General features: G+C 42.8%; 1 long non-coding RNA gene and 1 other non-coding gene across 2 annotated transcripts; one reads left to right on the top strand and one right to left on the bottom strand.

Annotated features, from left to right (window-relative positions):
* Positions 1-5,385: 5,385 nt before the first annotated feature.
* LOC122012385 lies at positions 5,386-6,284 on the bottom strand. Its single transcript, XR_006120208.1, has 4 exons — positions 5,954-6,284; positions 5,767-5,852; positions 5,599-5,682; positions 5,386-5,429 (listed from the first exon to the last, which is right to left on the bottom strand). It is a non-coding gene; the product is annotated as an uncharacterized LOC122012385 (long non-coding RNA).
* Positions 6,285-7,983: 1,699 nt separating this feature from the next.
* On the top strand, positions 7,984-8,144 carry LOC122013014. The gene has a single exon (XR_006120402.1). It is a non-coding gene; the product is annotated as a U1 spliceosomal RNA (small nuclear RNA).
* The last annotated feature ends 5,929 nt before the right edge of the window (positions 8,145-14,073 follow it).

Genomic DNA, 14,073 nt, shown 5'->3' with positions numbered 1-14,073 from the left:
CCAAATCGCGTCTTGGTCTCGTTATGTCCTCGACAAACTCACCACAAAGTCCTTAGTAATATGTTCTCATTTCCACTCAGGAATAGAAATCTGCTGAAGTAAGCCGGCAGATCTCTAATCCTCGGCTTTCACTTGCTGACAGACGAGACATCTAGCTACAAAATCCGCGATGTCTTCCTTCATGTCGTTCCACCAATAGAAACACCTCAAATCTTGGTACACACGGGTACCGCCTGGGTGGACAGCAAATCATGAGCGATGAGCCTCCGGAAGTAACTCTTATAAGACCGGATGAGACTGAAGTACGCATAATCTACCTCGGAAGTATATAATACCCTCCTCGTCTCGTGTGAACTCGGTCTGCTACCCGGAAGCTATCTGGCTGCAAATAACCCGTAAATACAGCCTAGGGCTCTCGGATCCTCGTCCTGATCGACGACTGAACAACCATGGTAACCAGTTTGTGACCACAACTCGGTGGCAAGCCAAAGTCACTCTAGACTTCCGGCTAAGTGCGTCGACAACCACATTAGCTTTTCCTAGGTGATAGCTAATGGTACAATCAAAATCCTTCAGGAACTCCATCCATCTCCTCTGTCGGAGATTAGGTTCTTTCTAAGTAAAACAGATATTTGAGACTCTTATGGTCAGTGAGAATCTCAAATGTAACGTCATATAAATAATGTCGCCAAATCTTCATGGCAAAAATAATGGCGACTAGCTCCAGATCATGTACAGGGTAGTTCTTCTCATGCTTCTTCAACCGACGAGAAGCATAGGAGACTACTCTATCGTGCTGCATCAAAACAGCGTCCAAACCCCGTAGAGATGCGTCGGTATAGAGCACGAATTCGTCCTCTCCAGAAGGTAAAACCAAAAATCGGAGCCGACACTAAACTCCGCTTCAGCTCCTAAAAGCTGGTCTTGCAAACCTCAGTCCAAGTGAACTTCACGCCTTTCCTGATCAGGCGTGTAAGTAGCATAGCAATCCGTGAGAAACCTTCAACGTATCTCCGGAAATATCGAGCCAAACAAAGGAAGTTGCGAGCCTCTTATATCGACTCCGTCTACTCCCAACGGTAACAACCTCGATCTCCTGTGGAACCACGGTATACTCCTACTGGTGACCGCGTGTCCTAATCATCATCACATAAGACAATCCAAATAAGCACTACTGATCATCACATATAGATGTTCTCGTCGAAACATCTCCAAATCTAAGCAAAGGTGGTGTACGTGACTCACCACGGATCCGAAATAGATCACAACATCGTCAACAAAGACAATGGAAACCGATCCAAACATTCTAGGGATACCCAAATCATCAAGTCCATGATAACATCTAGGGCACCGCAAGCACTAATGGTAAAACCAAGACACATAATGTCCGTATCACAGACATTCCTAACAATAAGATCCCCAACAATAAACAGATCTAATCACCAACGATATATAATCACCAAAGAATAGAACCTCCAGTGTGAGAGCAATGCTCTATCACACGAAATACCACATATGTGGGAGCAACGCTCTACCACAAGAAATCCTCCTTATGTGGGAGCAACGCTCTACCACAAGAAATCCTCCATATGTGGGAGCAACGCTCCACCACAAATAATCCAAAATATGTATCCACAATAAATATGGGAGCAATGCTCCGCTACAAACAATCCGCAATATGTAGGAGCAACGCTCCACTACAAAACAATCCCTAAATATGTGGGAATTCAGAATATGTGGAAGCTACGCTCTACCACAAACGATCCATAACATGTGGGAGCTACACTCTACCACAACAATACATAAGTGCCCAAGCACCTAACTATCCAGTTTGAGACTGCACGAAATCTCTCTACCACAGATCACTATGGTTAGCCTAGGGTATAGCAACCTAGTAAGCAAATCAAATCCATAGTCAACTCTATCATCATCCTAGTAGGTCAGTCACCCACTAATAGGAGAAGTAGTTGACAGGGTAATACAAACAATAACATAATGTAGACACCAAGCATTCTACATTCAACATAGGTAGAATCATCATGATACTACCCACCATACACCTGGCACACTCAACACATGTATGTTCGACATAATCCTCCAATTAGTACACACCAACATACTCATAACACAGGTAAAAATCAGTGTAATACCCTCAACATTACATATCGAACCCGTGTGCATAATCATCGTAGGTATATTCGACAATACACCTCAAACAACACTCACATGACATATATCCGCCTATGCCAAGAGTATAATCAACATCAACTTCCATTAAAGCATACTAAACCCAGGTGCACTCACATATCAAACATAAGCAACAATATACCTCAGATACCACACCAAACACATCTGCTCATATCACAACTCAGATTAAATCGATAAGATATCTTCAATAAACCAACCAGACCACTCGGGTATAATCTACTAGAAACCCACAACAATCATAACTGGAAAAGTATGCACCCACTACATACAATTAGATCGTCCATCAAAGCGCTCCTACAACCCGTAATAATCACCTGTACACACTACATAGATATGCAGAATCAGCATATTTAATCCAATCTACCACACAAATCCTATGCCACCTTCTAAGTTATCCCATTAGGTACATACAGTCTAAAATTAAAGTACCCATGGAATAAGATACATCGATCCTCTATCGACTGACCAAACCGACAATAGTATATGGCTAATTCAGTCCTTTCCCACGTCAGTATAAGCTAGGTACTCGATGTGCTCAAGATATCCAACTAAGCACGAATAACCCAAGATTCAAATATCTAGAAGTAAAGTAGGTCAATCCCCTACTGATCGGATCAACAAAACTAATCGGTCATCTACTAACTAATCAAGAATAAATAAAGCCTCTACAAGCATCTAAGGTAAATCATTCACGACTACCCAAGTCTACAAACATCAATCTATCTTCTACTGACCGATCTAACAAGAGTAAATCAATTATCCACGGATGAAATTAACTAAGCTAACATGGTATACTACTGGCTAGGTCATCATAAAGATATAGATACTATCCACTACCCAGCCAATAATAACAGATGCTGGTATGTGCCTCGATCTTCTAATCAACTCATCATAACAGAAGTAAAACTACTGGGGGTATGATATGTAAAATCACCACAGCCTATAATCCTTAATCTCTATTAAGGTCAATCAAGATCAGTGGCTAACTCATCATATGTAATATACGCTACAACAACCCGACAAGTACTATTAAAGTATGCTAACACAGGTGATAAACTGTAATAGTCAACAGGGTATATACTAACAGAAAGGTAGGATAACAGTATATACTAACATACCTCCTATAGCTTGGAGATGTCCTGCTGCTGCCAGGTCCCAAAACCCGAAAAGTCACATCGAGAAGACCAAAACACGAAATCCGAAACACAAGGAGAATAAGACTCGTAAGTCGATCTCTGATACCAAATAAATTAGTATCAGATACATCTCGAAAATCTAGAACATATAGCAAGTATCGTATACCTGCTCTGATACCACTTAAATTGTCACGCCCCAGAGGGGTCCCTGTCCGAAGAAATTTCGGCAGCACCTCCCCTGTACGGTTGACAATATGAAGCATTTCTACAGGCATAATATACATCAGCCACAGGCGGCTGGAATATACACACAACCACGCAGTTAATAATCTCAGCCTACACGGCTGGACAAATATATCCACAACCACGCAGTTATATATATATTTCTATCAGCCCACTCGGCTGAAACCAAAAACCAACACAGCGAAAAATACATAAAGACAAGTCCATACAGCGAAAAACACACTGCTAGCCGGCTAGGCTTACACTACACAACAACACAACACCCCGGAAACAAAACCGGAACACACAAAGCCAAATACATACATCTCATATACCAAGATAAAATAACAATAAAACGGAGGTATGTCTTTTGATGTGACGTGGGGACCAGCAGACAGGATGCTCCAAGCGACACCATAAATAACCTGGTACCTGAAAAGATAGTGTCAACGGGGGTGAGTTCAACAACTCAGCGAATACCAATGGACATGAGTAGTAAGATATATCTAACAGCAACAAACATGGAATACAGCTTCCGAATCATATATAGGGAATATGTAAAACTGAAAGGTAACTGAGGAAGCTGTACTCACCAGGAACTCCTATCCAGACAAAAGGGTCGTCAAACCAAAAGTGTCAATAATCCTGTATGCAGGTCAAAAGTATGCATCCAACCAAAATGCAGCAAACACAATCATAAGAATATAAATGCATCAATGCATATGATGCTAATGATGCGTCCTGGTCACCCCTGACGCCTCTCTCACACAAATGGTGAGACCGAGTGGGTAGGGCTGTGACAACCGTGCACTCTGTCGTCACTGCTCCTGATGAGTGACCGAGTGGACGGGATGCTGTCGGAGTACTCCTGTCCTGTGACCCCAAATCATAAATGGGGGAGCTCAATGCTCTCAACTCCCGGTACACGATGACGGGGAGGTATCTCTGCCGGCTACCACGCTGAGTCACCTGACCAACGGAGCCAAACAGAGTCCACCGTCTGCCGGCTACTACGCTGCTACACTAAATGCCAGCGGAGCCAAACAGAGCGGAACTGACTGCCGGCTACCACGCTGAGTCCTCAGACCAACGGAGCCAAACAGCAGAACCGCCACACACCTGTCTGATATACCACTAATCCATGAGTGGTGGTGTGTGCAGTACATGTAACTGGCGATGTGCTCAACCATAGTGGAGCCGACAATCGCGCAGCATGCAATCATGATGCATGACACTAAGCATAGTCATAAACTGATCAGCATAACCATATCCATATATGTATAATATGGGTACCACAGTATCAGTGAGTCAAATCCACGAATCTAGGGTATACAGATCCTCTATGGTATAACAACCTAGATCCTAAACATATCCTCCTTCCATAACATATGTACCAACAATATACACAGATCAAAGAATCAGAGTCTAGGTACACGAATCATATATGATATACAAATAGAGGTACACAAGTCAGGTATGGTATAAAAACCTAGGTATCAGATAATCTAGATACACTTGCCAGAAATAAAATCCAGAACCTAGTCCTAACCTCAGTAGAGCATGGTATGTCACTTACTCTAGGAACTAAGGTACTCATGGTAATACAGTACTCATGGCAATAAGATACTCATGGTAACAAATCACAAGATATAAGCACGGCTACATAACAAGCGACAAACCTAACATGCTATGGATATCAAACAGTGACATACCAAAGACAAACATGTTCATTGTTTGCAGCTATAAAGTACTATGCATATCCAAATGACGATATCATAAAAGATAAGTCAAGAGGTACCCGCCTCCGATATAGATCGAATCGAACCAATCCGATGTCAAGACGCCCAATCTCGAATCACAGTCCTGTAACAATATGATATACGGATTTAGCTAATTACATATAAATTAATTAGCTAAATCATATCCCCGAGAAATTAACCTAAATCCAAATCCAATTATATATGTATCAATTCATACCTAAAACAACATGTATCAAGAGCGTGCCAACTAAATCCATAAACTAAACCCTTACCTTACTGCTGCTGGACCAAGATGCTGCTTGAAAACAAAACTTACTGCTAGCAAAGATAAATTGCTGCTGTAAATCAAAAGGTTGCTGCCCAAACAAACACATGTACCCAAGTTAACAATTCTTGCTAACACTTCTCATTTACCACAAAGATCAATTCCTACACTATACCTCAACCACAGTCGCTGTGGCTCTATAGCAAGGATCGTTGCTGCTGAAGTTTTACAGCTTTACTGCTAAAATCCACCGCACAGATTCTATCCAGAACAGGATCAAGAACAAAACAACACTTAGTTGGAAACGATTTACATTGTTCGGATCAAGAACAGAAGATGCAAAATCGACATTCCAAACTTACCTCAACCGGAACCTAGAACACAAAGGAAGGCTCGGCCGCACCTAAACTAGGCACGGCACAGTAAGGGGAGGAATGGTGCTCTTGCCGGGGTGCTCTGCCGTGAGGAGGAAAGGAGGATCGGTCGCCGGCACAAAGAGAGCCAGAGAGGTGGCTCGTCGCCGACAGCAGAGGGGTCAGCGTCGTGGCAGAAAACCGGCGATAGGGCACAGGAAGTCGCTGTGAAGAAGGCTCGACTCTGATGAGAGGAGACCGGGGAATTAGGGCACAGTGTGGAGGAGGCCGACACAGAGGAGATCGGAGAGGGGCGGCGGCGCTAGGTCGAACCTAGTGGTCGGCGAGGTCTCGGGAGAAGGCGTCGCGAGGTTTAGGGCAAGGGTCGGCTCGCGGTGTGCAACGGGGAGGAGCGGCGGTGGTGGCTCGCTGCTGCTCTCTAGGGCACAAGATCACTCGGCTGTGGAGAGGAAGAAACCGCCGGCGTCGGCGCCGGTTAGGGCAAAGAAGGAGAAGCGCGCGTCGGCGTCGGGGAGAAGAAGGAAGGGGTGCGGGGCTTTGGCTCGGTTTCGGCAACAACAAAACGAAAAAAAACAAAGAAAATAAAAAGGAATAAGATATATAAATAAAATCTTTTCTTCGCTTAAATCGGGTAGCCTAAACAGGCTTTTCCGGGCCCCGTTTTTATCCCCGTTAACTCGTCCGTACGAGCTCCGAAAAATTCCCGAAAAATTCTGGAAAATACCCTTTTTAATATTCGCCTATTTTCGGTATTCTACGATATCGGCATTTTACATCGTAGGTGAGTACAGTTTATTTCAGTTATGCATTTCTTATTATTCTTGCTGTAGACTGTATTACATGCTTACTGTTAGTTACTACAGTTTATTCAGCTATACATATTTGTTATACTGTTAGGAGACTATACTATAAGTTCTATACTTTAGGAGACTGTACTATAGGTTATTGCTGGTGGTTATATGTTGTTGTACATATCTATTGGTTACCTGCTGAGTTCTTGGACTCACTGGTTATATTGCTACTTTTCAGGTTGAGGTCATTGGGAGATTCCAGTCACTAGCCCCCATTGTTGCGACGATTTTTGGTTGTAGATGTTTTGTATTCGTTCTATGTCGTCATATACCAGTGATGTGGGTTCTTGTATTGAGGACTTTATGTTGGATTCTTTGGGTTTGCTACTTATGTTTTCCGCTGTGATATTTCCATTATTTCGTTGATTGTGTTTTCTTTGTTGTAGTGGAGTAGAAGTTTACATATATCTACGATGATTTCTAGATCATCTTTCCTTTTTATACATTTTGTTGTTAGATGAAGGCTGCATATTAAACTGCGTGGGATGATTATATTGAACTGTGTGGAATGTTTGTATAAACTGGGTGGTTTGTTTATTATTTGTATTGTATTGTTCCGGCTGTGTGGGTTGAGGTATGGATATATGTATATCTGGATTCATATTGTCACCCGTACAAGGAAAATACTGTCAAAATTTCTTCTGGCAGGAACTACCTGGGGCGTGACAAAGGGAAGCTTAAAAAAAAAAACTCCCCTAAGAAAGGTGTTTATGTTCCTCATTTCACCACAAAATTTATATTTATTTTATTATTTTATTATTTTTAAATTTTGAGCTTAGGTGTTTACCTTCAAGCTCCATGCATATTTGTTACGAAAGCTTTTTAAAAGATTTCTCTCTCTCTCTCTCTCTCAAAATTTCTATAATGAAAAAGGCATAATGACTTTTTTAAGATTGATTTACCTTGTTTAAAAATAAAAACATTAGGATTTTGATCCATGATAAAATATTTTGTGTTTTTTATTTTCGCTTCTTATTCTTAATCTTAACAAAACAAAAATGTTTGAACTTTCATATTTGCAACGGAAATATTTTTGAAACATCTAAGTTGCCTCTCTCATCCTAACATAATTAAGTTTTAGATTATAATTAGTCCCATATCATTAAAATAACAAGAAGTAAAATGTGGAAGCTGCTATTAAAGCATGTGGACATGAACCTTTGCTCCATACTTACCTGGACGAGGTTTATGGGCGATCAAGAAGGCCAATGACCTAGCCCAATGACCTCCATTGCACTTTGGAGGGGCATTGGTCTACCATCTCCCAAAGTTGGGAGAGTGGGCGTCATAATTTGTGGTAGTGGGGTACGCATTCGCGCGGCCCCGCCAAAATCCCAAAATAAATTTGTAATTCTAATATTATTATTATTAATTTATCTTTTGCATGATATAATCTTATTTAATCTTGTTTTAGGTAAATTTGAAACCATATACACTCCTGGGTGATGTTTTGGTGCAATTATATTCAACAAGTTGAGTTGATAAGTGGTTTTCATTTAATATTTTATTTCATTGAGGTTTGTCTGAGGTGCAAAAATTTGACAAGTTAAAGAAATCCAAATAAATCAAGATAAAGAAAAGTTGACAAATAGAGAAGTTTAAGTATGTCAAAAGTTAATTAAGTAATTGATAGTGAAGTTTATCATTGTATAGATAAAAGAGAGATTCACAAAGATCTTAGCAGTTAGAGAAGCTTGGTTGAGGTAGGTGATAATAGGATGCTCTGCTTGACATTAAAAAAGGTTCTTTTTCGAGTTAAATCAACTAAAAGAGTTTTCAGTCAGCTATCAAAGGATGAGTCAATCGGCTAGTCAACTAGATTCTCAATTGAAATTGTGAATAATTATTCATTGTAACGCCCAAAAATTCTCGAAACTGCATTATAAATATTCTATGATTTTTCTGGAATTTTTAGATATTTTTCCGGAATTTTTCGAGTAGCAGAAGCAGCAAAAATAATTAGAACCGCAAAATAGCTTAGGCGGGAATAGAACTCGGAACCTCTCGGATCCGGTAACTTTTAGTTAGCCTTAGTAACCGGTGAACCCAGCAGGGCTGTGCTGAAAGAAAGAGAAATCAATTATATTTATATTAGAGTTGGGTTCAATTATCCACTTAATATAAATAGAAGAGTTAGGTTGGGTTTGGTTTATTTTAGAATTTGGTTCGGCAAACTCCTCCCCTCCAAACCCTCACGCCGAACACCCTTCTTCTCTCCTTCTATCGGCGCCAACCACAAGGAAGACCTAGGGTTCTCTCCCTAGGGCCCCAAGGTCATCTTCCGGCGACAACTCCAGCACGAGGACGCTCTTCTTCGCGAGAGGAACGCATAGACACGAGAAGATTGTCGAAGGGATCGTCTCCACCGGAATTCTAGCGAATAGAATTGTAAGGAAATTAGCGTACGAGGTAAGAAACCCCTCACCTGCAGTATAAGTAGCTCCGTTTGGGTTTTCTATGCATTAGTTTATTTATATGCAGACTTTTATCGACGCATAGCGTGAAATTGATCCTCCTCGCAGGTTTAGGGATTTAGTGAGCACTTCTAGATGGGCCGGACACGTAATCCCTCTTCAGTGGGGGTTTCTAGACGTTGTCGGGTGCCTAGAAGTGGTCTCCCTAATAGAGAGGAGAGTTGGGGCACACTAAGTGTTCGATAAAATAGCTAGTTAAGTAAAAATACAAATTAGGCATTTTAACAGCTCAGTTGAATGCATTAGAAGCATCTAATCAGTAAATCAGTTTATTCTAGCTTATATGGGACTACGGTCCAATGGGTGGGCTCCCACAGTCGCCTCTGGGTTCAGACAACCTAGCTCTAGGTTCAGATAACCTAGAAACAGCAATTTAGAACAGTTTAGCTATACTCAGTATTTTACTTTTCAGTTGGCACTGTACCGGATTAGATATCCATTGGGTTGGACTCCCACAGTCGTCCCTAGGTTCAGATAACCTAGTAAACCCTACTAAATTCGGGACTTGCAAAACCGGGTTTAGTTAGGGATGTGCGCACAGTAAGTACAGTTGCCGGGCCCAACAGCACATGATTATTATTTTGATCTACTATGCTATTAGTTTTCAAAACTCATAAAATCAGTTATGATAGTTGAGTTTGATTTCAGCTTCAGTTAGCTTAGTTCTTTATTATTGTTCTATGTGATTAGCTTGCTATGCCATGTTTCAGCTTACATGTTCAGTTATTTCAGTTTATGCTTGCAACCATAGTATGTCATGCCAGTACATGTTTTCAAATAGCATTCTTTAAAAGCATGTTTGCATCGTTGCATGTTTTAGTGAGGTAGTTGGTTTCTTACTAAGCTTTAAGCTTACAAATTCTATTTTCCTTATACTGCAGATAAAGGTAAAGGGAAAATGGACTAGCAGAGGAAGCTGGAGTTCAATGCAAAGATGGTGTGTATGGCAGGAACTGGAATAAAAGATTCTCAGGGGTTTTAGCAAGCTTAAATAGTTGAATTCTTAGTATTTCTTCTTTCATGCATTTTTAGACCTTAGAACGTTTAAACCATGGGAGATTTATTTAGTTTGTTAGTAATTATGTTAGAATGCTGGTTAATAGTTGCTAGAATATATTCCAATTGATTTTAGAATTGTTGTGTGAGGTTTTGGCACGCCAGAGTGCTGAAGTCAGAGTTTCAGGGTGATATCAGAACCCAGACCGGTCTGCAGACCGATCAGAGTTTAGGTTGTGCCGCTGGATCGGTCAGCTGACCGATCCAGTCGCGAACAGAGAGTTGGCATCTATTGTGGATCGGTCAGCCGACTGACCCATGCGCGAACAGAGAGCACCGAAGCTCACTGATCGGTCGAGCCAACCGATCAGTAAGCCACTAATCGGTCTACCGACCGATCAGCGTGCTCCTGGATCGGTCGGTAGACCGATCCAGCCGCGTACAGAAGCAAGATAGCTTGTGGATCGGTCAGCCGACCGATCCAGAGCCTTTTTCCGTGCCAGTATCAAGCTGGATCGATCACGGGATCGATCCGACAGCCCAATCGATCCATGGATCGATTGAAATGCCTGATTACAGCTAGCAGGACATCCGGGAGGCATAGATTATCTTCCCTAGCATGTGTACAACTCCTAGGTACACCCAGAATATTAAGTTCAGATTTTACAGTAATCAGTTTAGTAAAAATTTTAATCAATCCAGATTTCCGCAATAGTAATTTAGCACAGCATTACGTAACGATCGGCCTTACAGCCTAGTCAGTAGAAGGCGGGTCGTTACAGAGTGGTATCAGAGCAGTGTTCCATACTTCCTACACACACATCAGCATTGAACCTGCAGCTTCCAAGTAAGAATACCTCTGCTTTATTTATGTTTCTTGCTTTCTTGTTATAGCTCATGTTTATAAATAATTGATGCATGTTAGTATGTGATAGTATATAACATGATAGCAATAGTTATACAATTATAATTGTATTAGTTATGCATGTCCTGTCCTCCATGTCTTTAGAAATGGCACGAGGACGCCCAGCTAGAAGGACACCAGCCACTGAGCCCCAGCATGAGGCAGGCAGTTCAGTGCCTCCCCCAGACCTTACAGCAGCAGCAGCTAGCTGAACAGCAACAGGAAATAGCCACCTTAAAGGCTAGTCAGCAGAACACTCCCACTGTCACCCCGGAGCCTAACTTAGCGACACCAGTGGTCTTAGAGGTTCCACCAGTCCAGCCTACAGTACCAGTAGCCCCAGCAACAGAGACAAGGAGAGAAGCCTATCTGATCCAGTGGCAGAGAGTTAAGCCAGAGAACTTCTCAGGCACTAGTGAACCATGGGATGCACAAGCCTGGTTCAAAACACTGGAGAGTACGATGGAGCTTCTGGACTGGCCAGAACACGAGAAGGTGAAGTGTGCCTCCTTCTGCCTGACAGGGGATGCACGCATGTGGTGGGAGAGAATCAGAGTGAAGCGCCCAGTGAACCAGATGTTGTGGGCTGACTTCGAGAAGGAGTTCTTTGAGGAATTCTTTCACATGCGGGTCACGAACCGCCACTACGACGAGTTCACAGAGTTTTGTCAGGGCAACCTTTCAGTGGAGGAAGTCGTGAAGAAATTCAACAGGTTGGCTCGTCTATGCCCAGAACTAGTCAGCACAGAAAAAGAACGAGTTTGGTTAATGCTCAAGATGTTGAGGCCGGAAATAGCAATGAACGTGGCTGGCGGCATCCACAGGCCGCAAACCACCGAAGAACTAGTCAGCAGCGCCTTGACCACTGAGCACTACCAGAATAGTATCAAGCAGCAGAAGCAAATCCTCTCAGAACCTAAGGGTCAAGGAGGCTCAGGTACCCAAAAGCAGCAGGGCCACAGCTCTCATGGCTCTAACTGGAAAGGGAACTCCAGCAACAAGCGCAAACTAGGGAGTTACCCAAAAGGAGGACCAGCCAGCAAGCAGCCCAGTTATCCAAAGTGTGCTACTTGTGGGAAACTCCATCCTGGAGTTTGTCGTAAGGGCACACGAGAATGCTTTGAATGTGGACAAGAAGGGCACATGGCTAAGCAGTGCCCGAACAAGACCAGTCTTCCTCAGCCACAGCCGATTCAGTACGGAGGCCAGCCAGCTCAGTTACATCAGATGCAGGCCGCTTTAGATGGTCCACACATCAGCCAGGGCAGATTAGAAGCCCCTCCAGCTATGACCAATGCGAGGATCTACTCACTCACCAGAGAGGACGTAGCAAATGCCTCGACAGTTGTTACAGGTCAGATTAGTATTTTACAGCAAAGTACAACTGTCTTATTCGATCCTGGGGTAACCCATTCATATATATCCAGGGCATTTGCCGAGAAGTTAGCAATACCTCCAGAGGTACTCAGTAGTCAGTTTCTGACGACATTGCCTTCAGGAGAAATTATGGCATCCACGCACTGGCTCAGAGCAGTGCCAGTCATTATAGCAGACAAAGAACTCTTTTGTGATCTGATAGTGCTAAATATGACTGACTATGATGTTATCTTTGGAATGGACTTCCTGATCAGATACGGCGCTTCTATAGAGTGTCGTAAACAGAAAGTCGTATTCCAACCTGACGCAGAAGCGTAGTTCGAGTTCGTCGGAGAACCAAGGAGGAAGGCCAAGAGGTTTCTCTCAGCTATGAAGGCACGGAGATTAATGAATTCAGGGTGTACGGGATTTTTAGCACACGTAGTCAGTACCAGTCAGGATAAGGACCCACAGCTAGCAGAGGTCCGAGTCGTATGTGACTACCCAGCAGTCTTCCCTGGAGAGTTACCAGGACTAGCACCAGACAGGGAGATTGAATTTGAAATAGAGCTCATTCCCGGTACCAACCCTATTTCCAAAGCACCCTACCGCATGGCTCCAGCAGAACTGAAGGAACTTCATGAGCAATTACAGGAGCTACTTGACAAAGGCTTCATACGCCCTAGTCACTCACCATGGGGAGCACCGGTATTGTTCGTGAAGAAGATGGACGGGAGCATGCGCCTGTGTATAGACTACCGGGCACTGAACCAAGTCACAATCAAGAACAGGTATCCTCTTCCCAGAATAGATGAACTGTTCGATCAGCTAAAGGGAGCAGCAGTGTTCTCTAAGATAGACCTCAGATCAGGTTATCATCAGGTGAAGGTCAAAGAAGGGGACATACCGAGGACAGCATTCAGGACCAGATACGGACATTATGAGTTCGTAGTCATGCCCTTTGGCGTGACAAATGCTCCAGCTACTTTCATGGACTCATGAATAGGGTATTCAGAGAATACTTACATAAGTTCGTTATCGTGTTCATCGATGACATTCTTATCTATTCCAGAACTCAGGAAGAACACGCAGAGCACCTGAAAACAGTATTGCAGACCCTTCAACAAAATCAGTTGTACGCCAAGTTCACAAAATATGAATTTTGGTTAGATCAGGTGTCCTTCCTAGGTCATATCATCTCAAAGGATGGTATTATGGTAGACCCCAGTAAGATAGAAGCTGTGAGCAACTGGAAAAGACCCAAGAACGCCAGTGAGATCAGAAGCTTTCTGGGATTAGCAGGCTATTATAGAAAATTTGTAGAGGACTTCTCCAGGATAGCCTCCCCACTGACAGCTCTTACTAGAAAGAACAGGAAGTTTCAGTGGACAGAGGACTGTGAGAACAACTTCAGCGAGCTCAAAAGGAGATTGACCAGTGCTCCTATTCTAGCTTTACCAGAAAATATAGACAGCTTCGACATTTACAGTGATGCCTCCAAATTGGGACTAGGAGCAGTACTTATGT

The sequence above is a fragment of the Zingiber officinale genome, chromosome 8A (genome assembly GCF_018446385.1).
Source record: "Zingiber officinale cultivar Zhangliang chromosome 8A, Zo_v1.1, whole genome shotgun sequence".
NCBI classification, from domain to species: domain Eukaryota; kingdom Viridiplantae; phylum Streptophyta; class Magnoliopsida; order Zingiberales; family Zingiberaceae; genus Zingiber; species Zingiber officinale.
This window is presented reverse-complemented; position numbering and strand designations above follow the sequence as displayed.